At 40.9% G+C, this 14,228-nt stretch overlaps 1 pseudogene; it reads right to left on the bottom strand.

Moving 5' to 3' along the window:
- Window positions 1–1,543: 1,543 nt before the first annotated feature.
- LOC150022162 (KATNB1-like protein 1) overlaps window positions 1,544–14,228 on the bottom strand; it is a 30,195-nt pseudogene continuing 17,510 nt past the window's right edge.

Below are 14,228 nucleotides of genomic sequence, written 5' to 3'. Positions count from 1 at the left end.
CACATGTGTTCATGAGCAATGTGTTCTTACTCAATGGGTGGCTTTAGCTAGTGTTTGCCTCTTCCTATGAATCCATGTACATTACCTTTAACTTTAATCAGAGTACAAGTAAACCTTACAGCCTAAGACCTGTGGTCTTCATACTTGGCTTTTAAATGTTGATTTTAAAGTTAAACTCTTATAGGACAATTCTATTTCTTTCACTTTAAATTCTTGAGAAAAGCCTGTAATCCTCATCTTCTAAAAAAAAAAAAAAAAAGAAAGAAAGAAAGAAAAAAAAAAAGCAGTTCCAGAAGGTGTGACCTGATGATCATGATGAGTCAGAAAAATATCCTTACATTTAGGTAGAAATCCTCAGCAAGGGAAAGTAGAAACAAAAAGGAGAGCAACAGAAAGTTCTAATCATAGAAGCCATCAGATTTTGGTTTGCAATTTTCTATAGCAGAGGTCTATGAAAAACATAGCCCAATTTCCAGCTCATGACAACAAAATCCTAACTAGCTTGGATATCAGTCCTTCTGTTGTAGTGTTACACATGCAGGGACATGAAAGATTCAAATTTCTTTGACCTTGGTCAAACATGTCATCCTTTGTGGTCAGCTTATAAACTAAAATCCCATCAGGGTAATTCAATAGGGAAAACTTGAGAAGCAGTAGTTATAGTATTGATCGTTCCTTCTTTCTCTTTTCATGGAAAAATTGAATGTGTATAGGAGAACTCACATCACAGAAAATCCCCCAATCATAGAATTCAATAAAAGGATTTTGCTTTAGGGTCTTTTGAATATAGAAAGTCATCATGATGACTTATTTGAATTCTCTTTTCCTTTGTAACTCTTATAGCTCTTTTGATTACCACTGCAGTGTTTTAATACTTACAAGATACCAGAGGAATAGAAATCTCAAAGTCCTGCAGTATATTTACTTAAAATACATGAGTTCTCATGTTGCCTAGAAAAATGATCACACCTCTCCACTATTAATATTAAAAAATTTCCTATCAAAAACATACTTCTGTGATGCAATATGATGCCTTTGTGGAAATATAATATGGCTATCACCATTTCTCAACCTGACCAACTTTCTGGGCCACCAATACAATGACATCATATTGGGTATTTGGTAACTTTGTTCCAGTGTCCCCATATTCCCTCGAACCTTTTCCATCATTATTCTGAAACTGAAGAAGGTCTACACTCTTTAGTGAAAGAAGATATGTATTTATTTTCTACGGGTTACTGGTCATCATTTTTATTTATTTTCATTACTTTACACACCATTCTGTCTGTTTTATGATTTGAATTCTGCCAAAGCTCTTTTGCAAATTTCACTGTCTCCTTCATGATGTTGCTTGAAATTCTGCCCATACATTGGCTTCTATAGTTTCTTGAGCTACCTCTTGGGTTGGTGAGCAAAATAAAAAGAAAGAAAAGCAACTGCTTGCTTCTATTATTTATCGGCTACCCGTTTAGAATAGAATCTGAAATATATATATTTTAAAAACTATCTAGAGAAGGCAGGGAGGGAACCCACAGAATTTAGACTAAGGAATATATGGCACTATGTCATCAAACCAACTAGGGTATCCAGGACAATGGCTCCCCTGTTTTAACCAATCTCGTGGATAAAGGTCACATTCGTGATCCTCTCCAGGCTCCTGCATAAGCTTGTAGTTCAGCTCAGTGCTCTCAGCTAATTGTAATTCCAGCACTTTCTGACTCTGAAAAGCAAAAGCAAGTCAGTGAACATGACACTAGTATAGGGGTAACATTGAATCCACTATAATTTATAAGACAGCTAATCTTTCAAACACCTGAACACCTGACACCTTACAACTAATCTCCATGTGCTCCTATACCATAGTTAAACCTTACGAGTTAAACCTATAACAAGAATTATTATTCACAAAGCATGTAATAGAGACTGCATGACATAAAAGATCTGAGTTATAACTTAAAAAAATCTTTAGGGTCTGTCATGAATTTTACTTTTGCTTTGCTTGGTTAGGTAGTAGTTTGGGAACTAGAGGACAATTATATAGGAACAGAGAAGAAAACCATCAGTCTGTCTATAACACAGAATGATGGATTTGTGCATTTGGGGAATAGCAGGAGGCAGGGGAGGAAAAAAAATTTCTGTAATCAAGCATTTCCTTTTCAAATGCTTGATGAGTTTGCAATGGTTTTCATTTTTTAAATCTGCACTGGGATAATGTTTCATGAACACTATCCCTTTGGATTTTTCTACAAATGTGAGATGTGTTTCTTATAAGATTATTCCCCAGAGCCTCATTTTGAAATAAACAGTTCAATGCTTATAAGGTTTTTATAGAGCAAGTTCTCTTTCAATAGAGCAAGAGATATATTACTCAAAAAATGGAACTGTATCAAAGCAGTTCTTGTACTCATATGTCCCAAACCATAGAATATCTAACTCATTCCTTTGTCTCAGGTGAGTCCTGAAGTTCTCTTTCTCACTCTTTTCAGAAAGTATCACATTATCAGTATGTAAATTATTTGGCTCCCAAATGCAAATGGCTGCCTGAGCCATATTTTATACTCTTTTCACAACAGTGCATAATAAAGTAACCCAGTACATAAATCATACAGCAAAGTCCTTTGTGCCTTAGGTGAGTTCTCAGACTTTTTAACTACCTAGAATATTGACTATAGCACACAGTATCTCCAAATTTGGTCTTTTAATTTAGTTTTTAAACTATCTGTTCTCTGCTTTTCAAAAACTCAGCCCTCCGTCCTTGCCCCTGTCACAAAAAAAAAAAAAAAAAAAAAAAAGATAATCCTTTCAATGCTTGAAAGGATAAAGCAAGAAATATAGGTTCCTAGCATTTATTTTTATGAGAAATGTGTTCAGTACTTTTCACTTTTAAGTGCTTTGCTAATATGATACAAAAACCAATAAATAGTCCAAGGAGTTCAATAGCCAAGTATTATTAACCACTTTCTCAGATATTCAAAATGATTTAAAGAGGTTAAAACTAGCTCCCATCATGGGCAGGGGAGAAAATAGTACACCTAGGTTACAAATAATGAACTACTGCCCCCACCTACAGTCTAGACTTAAAACAAACACATAAATAAGTTATACATGGTTTTCCAAGTATGTTCTAAAACTGAGCTGAGAATTGTATCATGCAAATACCAAAATATAAACCAAAACAATGGCCAAGATAAAAGGCCATTTTGTCATTGATTTTGAGCATCTCAAATCTGGTCAGTTGCTCTATAGCAGAATTCATCCAGAGACTTGTAATGCAGGCAAGATTGGTAGCAGGAATGTGAGTGCTTCCTAACTCCAGTGCATTTTTGCCTAGTACACACAAACCTGACAGGGCTGGACATCAGATTCTAGGACAACGCCTTCTTGGGTGGTAAGAGCTTCTAACATGCGTGATTAGGGGTGCACTGACTCTTCCCTGCTGGGATTAGGAGTCATGATTCAAAAGCAGTATGATGTGTTGATAATATGGCTCCATTTCTTGCCAGGTGAACACCGATGGCTTGGGCAAGGACCACCTGTGTGACACAGCAAGCTTGTGGCAGGATTTACCAAACAAACACTTATGAGTAGCAAAGCAGCAAGCCCACTCTGGCATGCTTATTGTGAGAAGTGCCTTCAAGCCATCCAAAACTCAAGAAGTGGACTTGGAGACAAAAGGGTGTAGCGAAAGCGAGACTTTAATATTGACCTTGCAAGATCAGGTGTCTGTCTAGTATGTAGTCAGGTACACCGAGTCAGGGCACAGCAGAGGTTTTTATTCCCTAATTGGGGGGGGGGGTCCCTTCCTCCATTTTCTCATTGGTTGAGTACTCTGGGAGGCACAAGCCTTCCAACTGTGTCTAAAAAACGATTGGTTATTCCTTCTTCCCTTTGTTCTCGAAGGCCTTCATGGAAAATTGAGGAAGACTCCAGCCGCTGCCACGCCCCCTTTCATGGATTCTGCTCCCTCTTTGTTCTCTGGTTTCCTTAGAGACCCTCTAACCAGCACCCTGCAGTTGGGCACATCCACTATGCTATTTTCCATTAACTATACTACCCTGAAAATAGATCATTAATGTCTCTATTCTTCACACTTCTTATAGTTAACCAGGTTTGATTTCTTAAAAAAAAAACATTTTTTTTTTAACTTATTGATTTTAGAGAGAAAGGAGTAGGGGGAGAGAGAGAAAGAGAGAGAGAAACACTGATATGTTCTTCCACTTAGTCATGGATTCATTGGTTGATTCTTGTATGTGCCCTGACTGGGTATCAAACCATCAACCTTGGCGTATCAGGACAGCATTCCAATCACCTGAGCTACCCAGCCAGGGTCCAGATTTGATTTCTATAAACAGTGGACCAAGGTAAAATGAAAATTCAGAGAGGACCTTTTTTTCTTTAGGATTTTATTTATTTATTTTTAGAGAGAGGGGAAAGGATGGAGAAAGAGAGGGAGAGAAACATGGATGTGAGAGAGAAATATCAATTAATTGCCTCTTGCAGGCCCCCAACCAGGGACCCAGGCCACAACCCAGCCATGTGCTCTGACAAAGAACCAAACCAGCAACCTTTTGGCCCACAGGCCAGCGCTCAATCCACTGAGCCACACCAGCCAGGACAGTGTAACAGAGAAGAGGGGTCCCCACAGTCCACACAGCTCATGATTTTGGAGATGGGAAAAGGAGACAGTACAGCTTTTAAGGTACTTTGCATATCTATGGAAAGTTGGTAACTAGATAATAGCTGTACTGCAGCCCAGGGCAAAAGGGTAAATGATAGGCTTAAGATACTTTTCATAACAATGACATATGGTACTCTGGGTCAGCACTTAAAATAAGGGCAGGCAGTCAAAAAGGAGAGAAACCAAGGTCTGAAAGCGTGTAGATGAGAGCTGGCTACAAGATCTGGCATGTAGGAAGAGAGCCATGGTGTAGCAGCTAGACAGCTTTCTAGGAAAGCTGGTCTGCCATGGGAGAGGGCAACGTGGCCAGAGTGAATGTAGAAGAGAAGAGAAGGAGTAGCCATGAGGAAGGGGCCATGAGCTGAACAGTGATTCAACCATGCTGCCTATAGTGAAGTAGCAGCTATGCAGTTTGTAGTGAAGTCAGTCTGCAGTGAGAAGGAAGAAGCAGCTATGCAGTTTGTAGTCAGGATTCAGCCATGCAGCCTGGGCTAGTAGGAAAGCAGGCATGCTGCTGCTTTGATTGTGCCTGCTTCAGCTGACTTCAAAGCCACCAAGGACTCTGCCTTGAAGATCTTGACTCTACCTGGACTCTTGGAACTTGGGACATATGAAAAGGAAACTCTCTTAGGACTTGTGTTTTCCTGGACTTCACCATGATCCAGTGTAACACAGTACATGCTTTCCAGGACTACTATACGGAGGCTGATGACAACATACTCCAGATCCTGAAGGAGAGAGCTGATAGATAAGGAATGGGGAACTATTTGGCTTGGTTTTGGCTTATAGCCTTTTAAAGAGCAAGAGAAGTGCTGGGTCTTGGGCAAGCATAGGGGTCTGAGCTGAAGTGTTCCCAGCTCCCCTCCATCCCCTCCCAAGGTTATGATATTGTAAATAAAGACCAGTTTTTCTCAACACTAATTGTTAGGCACCAACATGAATGAGCCCTGCTTTGCTTGGTAACACTTTTGGTGACCCAGATGGGACTAAGAAAACCTGTAGTAAGAGTCCAGCCATGTGGGGCAGACTGACCCTTAGAGCATAGTTCTGGGACTTTTCAGTCTCAGAGAACTGCCCTGCACCCCAGCTCAAGTTGTCAGTTGCCAGGAACCCCACAATGGTGTAAGAAAATAGGTTTGGGGAGAAAGAGAACCTCTAGGCTCTATAAGTCAAACCCACATGCATGATGGGGATCAGACACTAAGCAGCATGGGTGTGCTGCCATTTTGGGTAAATCATGTGGGTGCTCTGCCATATTGGATGATGCCACACATGAGGGTGCTGCCATCTTGGAAGTGGGCAAGGTGGAGGGCTAAGCGCTCTCCTCAGGTGATATGTTGTATGGGCACTGCACCAGTAGGGTTCTCTGTGCAACTGGGCTCTGATCCTGAAGGCCATGAACAGGTGTCCAATAGGGACATGAACTGAGGGCCATGAACTGGGGTTCAAGGATGGCCATCCAAGCTCTGTATGCCATGGCCCAGCATCCAATGGGGATTGCTCTGGGAACCACAGACAGGGCTCTGCATGAGAAGTGCCTGGACTAAAGGGGGCCACTGAGGAAATGGGTCTGGAAGAGGGACAGACTCTTAGAGGAGGTGAGGGCCACCTTGGGAGGCCACTAACCAGAAGTCGCTATTTAGCCCCCTGGTCCCACCTGTGGGTCCCGAAAAAGGCTATGAATCCAGGATTGGAAAAGGAGCATCAAAGTTCTAAGAGGTCACAGTTTGAGGACCACAGTCCACAACATGGGTCAGCAATAGATGTGGCCCCCAAAGTTTGTTTGTTAGAGTTCTGGATTCAAGTTTTGTTTGTGTGTGCCCAGATTGCCTGGATTTTTCTGTTCATTGTTTTGAGCCTGCAGTACTTCTGGTCCAACAGTGGCTATCCTGTGTTGGTTCCTAGGGGGAACCCTATGTATAGAATTCTGGTGGACTAGAACAGGTACAGCCATTCTCCAATCAGTTAGGAGGAATTAAATTTTTACTGCAACAGTTTGGCCTACATATGCATTGGTCTATGGGGAAAGATGACCCATGTATAGTTCTCTAGATTGCAAATCCATCATGAAGTTGGAACTTTATTGCCTATGAATTGGGACGTGGGATGAGACAGTATATGGCCAAGCATTCAGGTCATTGCATGACAGGGTATTTGCAAGGTCTAAGCTTCAGGAAGCTGCAGGATGTCCCTGCAAATCAAGGGAGTTTTAGTGAAAAATCAACACCCATGGGAAAGGTAACACTGGACTTGCACTCTGAAAGATTTGAAATTCCTCTTCCAGAAAAGGACTGTGAGCCCCAACACAGGTTGATAATGTTTCTTTTGTTTTATTCATGTGCATGTAAATCTAGGGACTTTTAGCTGGCAGATACTGAATTTAAGTATAGTCCTTCTCACTGTGGAAAATAACAAGAATCAAAAGAGAGTTATGGTAAAATCTGAAGGAGTAAAGGTATTTAGAAAGTTTGTGAATTTTGTAGAAGATCTGTAGAAAGCTGTAAATATCAATGGAAAGGTTGTGAAAGTTTGAAACCTGGAGGAGAGGAAATCTCAGCTGCTTGTTTTCTGATCTTATAGGGACATGGCTTGACTTTTGCTGTTTTGGGTACATCGGGAATCCTCTGTCTCTGCTTTTTAGCCAAGAAGACCCAGGGAAGGCCATCTGTAAACTGGTTGGGGAGAATGCCTTTGCCATTTGGGACCTAAAAAGGGTCATTTGGTGCTGGTGGAATCTGGCTTGAGACAAGAGAGGATGTCTCTGCCAAGAGACAGGGTAGTGAGAGGACCTATCTCTGCCAGGAGACCAGTGTATGTGCTGGTGGGTGAGAGTGCCTAAATGAGACAAGATTCCAGAGCTACTTTTAGTCCCCCTTCTTCTTTTAGACTTTTGTTTTTGCTTTGATATTTGCTCTGTTCCTGCTCTAGAAGGAAATTGAGGTTTCCCAGGGAGAGTTAAATCTTCACACTGTGGAAAAGTTTAGCAACAGAAGGTATAAGATATGAAGATGCAATTTCATTGAATATTCGAAGGACAAGGATTTTCCTTCACACTGTATGTTTTTCTCCCTACCTGATCCCTCCAGAATTTGGCATTCTAAATGAATAAATGATGGCATAAGGTTTCTTCTCATAAAACCAATAAGACTAGTTGCTAATTAATGGTGGTTTTGTCAACCAAGACTTTGACTGAAATGTCTTGCCTGAAAGAGGCATGCCTGGGCTCTGGTTGTTACCAGAAAGCCCTTAGGAACTGGGAATGATTTTGAAGCTAGTGAGGTTGTGTGGTTCGTGGCAATCTTTCCAGGGAAGGAACAAATGATGGTTAAAAAGGCACAATAGAAACCTCAAGGACTTGAGAGAAGCAGGTGGCACAGGTGAGGCCAGATGGCAGGTGTGTGACTAGGCTTCCGTGCCCTGAAATGCAGACTAAAAAGTCATTCTAAAGGTTTCCTATGTGAGTTCCAGCAAAGCAGACTTAAAGATCATATGTGATCAATCATTGCTCTTGTGTTCATGAAAATGAACAGGAAAGATTAAAACTGGACTTAATGCGGTCCCTTTAATGACAATGAGGGTGATCTTAAGGAGAAAAATTATGATTGGAGGAAAATCACATGGTTGACATTAGACTAGTGCAGCTAACTGTCTTCAAAATTTGTTTTCACTTGGAAGTTGAACTGGGTTTGTAACATCATCAGAGATGCTCAGTTTATAGGCAAGAAGGATCTGTCAAATTGCCACTGTGACTTTTATTTTCATTGTGAGTCCAGCCCATAGATTCAGTCTTGTATTCTCTCAGTTCACCTCCCTGATGTCAAATAATGGACTACAAATGTCATACCCCATTCTGTCAGAAATCCCTATTGTCTGAACGCCTAAGAGCTATGAGACCAGACCTGGAAGCTGGTGCAAAAAACCCAGAAGATGATTAGGAATAGCCAGAAGACAAGCCCCCAGGAGCAAGTCATGTTCTTCCAAAGCAAAGTAGGAGGCCAAGTATAGACTAAGAGATGTATGATGTCCAGTCCAGAGAGTGTCACAAAGCTGCCATGCACAGCAGCAGCAGGGAGGCTGGGAAATGGCACACTGCCAAATCTCCCCTGAAGACTAGAGAAGGAAGAACCATAAGTCCTGCTCAGCTGGCCTTACCAGCATTGTTAATAGATTGTCAGGTACTGAGTGCTATAATTCAGAGATGTTTGCCAGGAGTCTGGGAGGCTCCAGGAGCATAACAGTACCATTAGTAGACTTTGGGATGGCCACTAGCTTTCTGTGTGACATGTCAGTACTGGTCATCAGCTCAGTATCAGGAGAGTAGTTGAGAGGGCTACCACTTGCTAGAGATGCACATATTGAATTCAGGGAAGTCCAGGCAACAGTTATCTTAGAAGACTTTTGTGCAAGAAAATTTAGTATGCATTCTTTTCTTACATAATCTCAGGTGTTGTTTTCTGGGCAGAGAAGGTTTAACTTCACAGGCCCTGGTTTCTCAAATTGTACAAATTAAAAATAAAAATTAAAAAAAAAAAAAAAAAAAGCTGTCTTCAGGCCTGGCTTTTGGCCAGCTCCTGGAAATATTCTGTATGATATAAGTGGTTTTGTTGTTTTTGTGCCTGAGGCCTTGAGACCATGTTGCACCAGTTTGACCAGATAGGATTATCCTAACAATCTGTTTTTTGGCAAGTGCCTGTTTTTGCTTTGGGCTGTGTGTGTGTTGTTTACTGGAGTCTGAGTAGCAGACTTCTCTTCCTAGAAGGCAAGCCTGAATGACTAGACCACCAATAAAAACCTTAAACACCAATGCTTGAGCTTTCCTGGTGGCAACACTTTGAATGTGTTGTCACATACCATATTGTCACTGAGAGATTGAAACGTGTCCCTGTGTGACTTAACTAGAAGATATCTGGAAGCTTGCACCTCATTTCTTCTGGACTTCACTGCACGTACCTGTTATCTTTGCTGGTTTTAATCTCTATCCTTCCAATGCAATAAACTGTAACTGAATGTAATAGCTTTTAAGCCCAGTGATTTTTTCCCAGAGAATCATTGAACCTGAGCATGATCTTGGGCACCTGATACATGTTTCTATCAGGCAAGAACTATTTGGATTATTCAGAGGTCATGCCATCACTGCCAGCCATTGCACACCCATGACCCTGTGGCAGCTGAGTGCACACATCTAGAAGCTACAACCCAAGTGAGGAGGCCAGCGTGGAAGGTTCAACACAAAATGTTTAGATCTGGAACTGCTATGTCAGGAGTGAGAGGCAAGGCAATGGATGCAGCCTCAAGTGCGTGGGTCAAAAACAGCCAGCCAGTCAGTAACAGTGCTTACTGGATTGGTGTGTGTGCTCTTTCCTTGGCATAGGGTGCATAACAGAGTGAAATATGTGGCCTCTCTGACCCCGTCTTGCTCAAGCCTGCTGTGGTCTTAAATATAGACAAGTTGATCATTAGAGAAATTCTGCTGGCAGCTTGAGTTTATTTTTTTCCTTTATGAACAGGACCCTTTTCCAGAGGATACTTCTCCTGAGGAATAAAGAAATATCTACGAAAATAGCGGTTGTTCATTAAAGGTATGCAGGAGCCTCAAAACCAGACTTGGGTCATCAGGGGTCAATAAACTGGGAACAAGAAGATCTGGAGATTTCATGTCCTTGGATCCCTGTTGGTGCCCAAGTGCCTGTGATCATCACTCTCCTCTTGCCCCACTCATTCTTCCTTCCTTGGTATAAAAGGAGCCTGAACTCTAGGCTCTCTAAAGATGAATTTGAGGAAGCCCCCATTTTTCCAAGCTGGTTCCTTCTTGATCAATAAACCTTCCTTGCTCCGAACTCTGACATTTTAAGTGTTAGCCTTTTACAGTGCCAAGCACATGAACCTTGAGCCTATAACAAGTGCTATTCAGATTTGCCAATTATCTGAGGAATTTTGTGTACAGAAGAAAAGATACATGGAAAAGTTTATATGGATCAGATCCCTATACAGATCTGTGGCATTCCAGGAATTTCTTATCACCCTCCAATTTCTGAGAAAGCTCAGAGGAGATGGACCCCTTCAAGAGAAGACTGTCTTGTTTAAGCAAAAAGTACAGCCAGCCTCCCAGTGAAAACAAGGCCAGTACAGGTGCATTTTGTCTTTGAGTCAACTCTTCTAGGTCTCTATAGATATAAATATAGATAGAGATATATGGAATATAGACATAGGTTGACAGTTGTGAGTATGCAAAACACATTTATTCTTATATTATTATTTTTATTGTATAGTTTCCATATGCACAACTGTAAACCTACTTTTTCCCACCCTTGTATATACTATGAAATAGATACATTGAGGTATCTGGAATATAAACATACTCCACAGACACCTTGGACTGCCCAGTGTCATAATGCCTAAATCACAGAGTTATCCATGGGAATAATTCTGGATTTCCCAACAAGAAGGTGCCATCACTTACAATCCATTCAAAGATGTGATTGCTATGTAGGGACAGCAAAAGCTTCTGCCTAGCATCCAAGAAACTAGATGATTCTGAGGTTTGCAGGGATCAGTAGCCTAGTGACCCACCCAGGAACTACTCCATCAAACTGACTACTTGGCTATCCTAAACTCATTTGTAAGGGGTGGACTTAATCCCTTTTTTTTCTGAATGGACAGGTCCACCTCTAATATCCCCCCTGCCTTACATACTGAAGAGTTGTAACCATCCTTTAGTACTCTAAAGGTGGAGATACCCCATCTCTCATACTTTAGGGTCATTAAGCTGGATGCTTAGAAAAACAATGGCCCCTATCCTGCTGTGGTCAAGGACTAGGGTAAAATATTAATACAATGAGGGAGAATCTTGGCTCCAGTCCTGTCCTACCAGCTTAGCTCTGGGTTGATGAGGGGCTAGGGCCCAAACTTTGTGGTTGCAATTTAATGATGTTACAGGTAGAAGCAGAATTAGCCACATCACCAATCATGGGTGGTGAAGAAACACCCTTTCCTCTTGACATCGTATGGAAACTGAAGTACAAGCCTTGTCCTTGACCTTAATTGCCTTAAACACCAGCCGTTGCCAGTTTCATGGAGCTTCCCAGGAAAGGCAACTCCTTTCCCGGGAGGCCAGCCTGCTGATAATCAGTGTTGGACAAGTCAACCCTCTCCTCTTAGTGGGCAATAACAGCGTGTAGGGTTTTACAGGTTTTATAAGACATTATGCCTGCCTTAGAAAAGTGTGAAGATCCACAGGGTGAAAACTGGCAGTCTTGAGATGGTTTTAGCATCAGTGAAGGATATTTACTGCAGAGAGGCAAAGATTAAAATCACTCAGTTTCAAATTTAATAGTATTTCATCTCAGTTTAGCATGGTCACAGTGCCTGAAGAACCTAGTTTACTTTTCTTATTATTATGGATTTTGTTTAATATTTCATCCTTAATCTGAAAGACTTTTTAAATTATCCTAAGTAAGCCAATATATTTCAGTTGATATTTAATAAATCTATTAACATAGTTACTGTTGAAGGTTTGCTCAATGGCTTTCACAACTCTGGGGTGGGCAATAGACAAAAAAAATTCAAGGAGTGTATATTCAAATACTAACCTTAATTCTTAATCCTTTTGGCCCAAGGCTAATCACTTAATCTCCCAACATCCTGATTGCCTTATTTACAAAATGAGAAAAGTAGAAGGGCTTACTCCTCAGAATGCCAGAATGTAAATAGAGTGATGCATATTTTTATTTAACCAACTTGAAATATGTAAATTGCAACAGACAGCAAGTTAGAGTGTTTTCCAATATGTATCTTCGCCTGAGGAATTTTTTCTCCTTTCTTAAACACCAAGCAGATTCATTTAATGTCTAAATCACACTTGATTTCTGACAGGAATCCCTTCAACCTAGCATTAAATTCATGTGGCAAAGAAGGGGAAGGGTCTAGTCAAAGAACTAGTATGAATGACCCATGGACATGGACAACAGGGTGGGGATTGACTGTGGAGGAAGGGATGGGCAGGGTGTGGGGGAGCAATGGGGACAACTGTAATAGAAAAAACAATAAATTTTAAAAATCATGTGGCATTTTGTGTTTATGTGATCCTCATTTCCACAATAAGGAAATTACTGGGAATTATGTGGAAATTATTACAAGCTTCCAAAAACCACGTGACATGCCCAATGCTTCTCTGTAACCTTCTAGGACCCAATGCATTACTAAGATCATGATAGAAACACCTTAGGAATTTGTTAAGTAATATTAACACTAGACAGCTAGGCGGATAGCACAACATGTTTCCTTACACTTAATTCTTACACAGTTACGTGATCAAGTAGGAAACATCCAAGACTTCAGCCTCTCACTACTGAGCCAAAACATTGCTCCTTTATTTTAGATGGGTGGTTGACGTCAGCAGGATCATAATCACAACCCTCTGAGCCAACCTTCAGGAGGTTAATAGAAACTGTTTTTAGAGAGAAAAATATCCTGTTGTGCTTTGTCTCCAAAATTTCCCAGCAGGTATAAGGACCTCCTACTAGATGAAGAATTTAAAAGAAGGCCCCCATTTGCAAAACAATTATCGCATAACCATACTTTTGTTACCCCCAGTGGTTTGATGAGTGGACTGATAGAAATGAACACTCCCTAAGAAAATTTTCATTTGCTTCTTAGCTCTAAAAACACACTGTTCCTGAAGATAACAATGACAGAAAATAATAGTTCCATTCCTTGTGGCCATTAGATTTTCAGTTCTTATTTTAACTATTAAATAAACATCCTTGAGATAATGAACATTTTTCTAGTTAAAGGTGTAGACATGGCTGGGTCCCTACTTAGTCTACCGAGTATTTAATGTGGTAATGGATTTTTTTCTATTAAAGCAATACCAACTTTGCTAAATACATTTTACTGATCAATTCTCCTGTTTTTACGGAGCAAACTTACACACCTAAACCTGAAAAACTCAAATGTTTTGAGACCCTTCCAGTTTAGGTCTCCTGAAGGGGCAACATGATAAGCAGCAGATTGGTTTGTATCTGTCAGTGGGAGACAGAAGACAGCGCATCAAGTAAGAGGAGAGACATCCTGGAAAGAGGGAAGAGTCAAGACAACCCGTCACTCTTATTGTCTCATTCACTGAGCTCAGGGTTTCTGTCTTTCTGTTCCTTCTTAATCAATTTGCTCAACATATCTTAGACCATTTACTCAATAGGCTAGTTGTTCACTGGAAAAAACAGCCTCAGTGGCCTTATCTATAAAATCAGGAGCTTTCAATCTGTGTGGATAAACTACAGTTATATGATGTCTTCATGTTCTAAGACCCACTCCAACCAATCTTAAATAACCTATCCAAAGGAACTGTCATCCGCTGTGTACATCTTACTCAAGCCAAACCAGATTGCAGGCCATTTCCCAGCCTTGCTCTTCCTGTGCTGGAGTTACTGTTGATGTCTAGGTTTTGCTGCCCTCTGCTGGCCTTTTGGAAACCAGCGACTCCAGACAAAAATTAGATTGGTACTTGCTTCTTGGGTCTTGGATTCCAGTTAAAAGGAAGAAGAGTGTACAT

The sequence above is a fragment of the Furipterus horrens genome, unplaced genomic scaffold (genome assembly GCF_987537825.1).
Source record: "Furipterus horrens unplaced genomic scaffold, mFurHor1.1.pri manual_scaffold_1, whole genome shotgun sequence".
Classification (NCBI taxonomy): Eukaryota; Metazoa; Chordata; class Mammalia; order Chiroptera; family Furipteridae; genus Furipterus; species Furipterus horrens.
The sequence above is the reverse complement of the archived record's forward strand: the minus strand, read 5'-3'. Positions and strand labels throughout refer to the sequence as shown.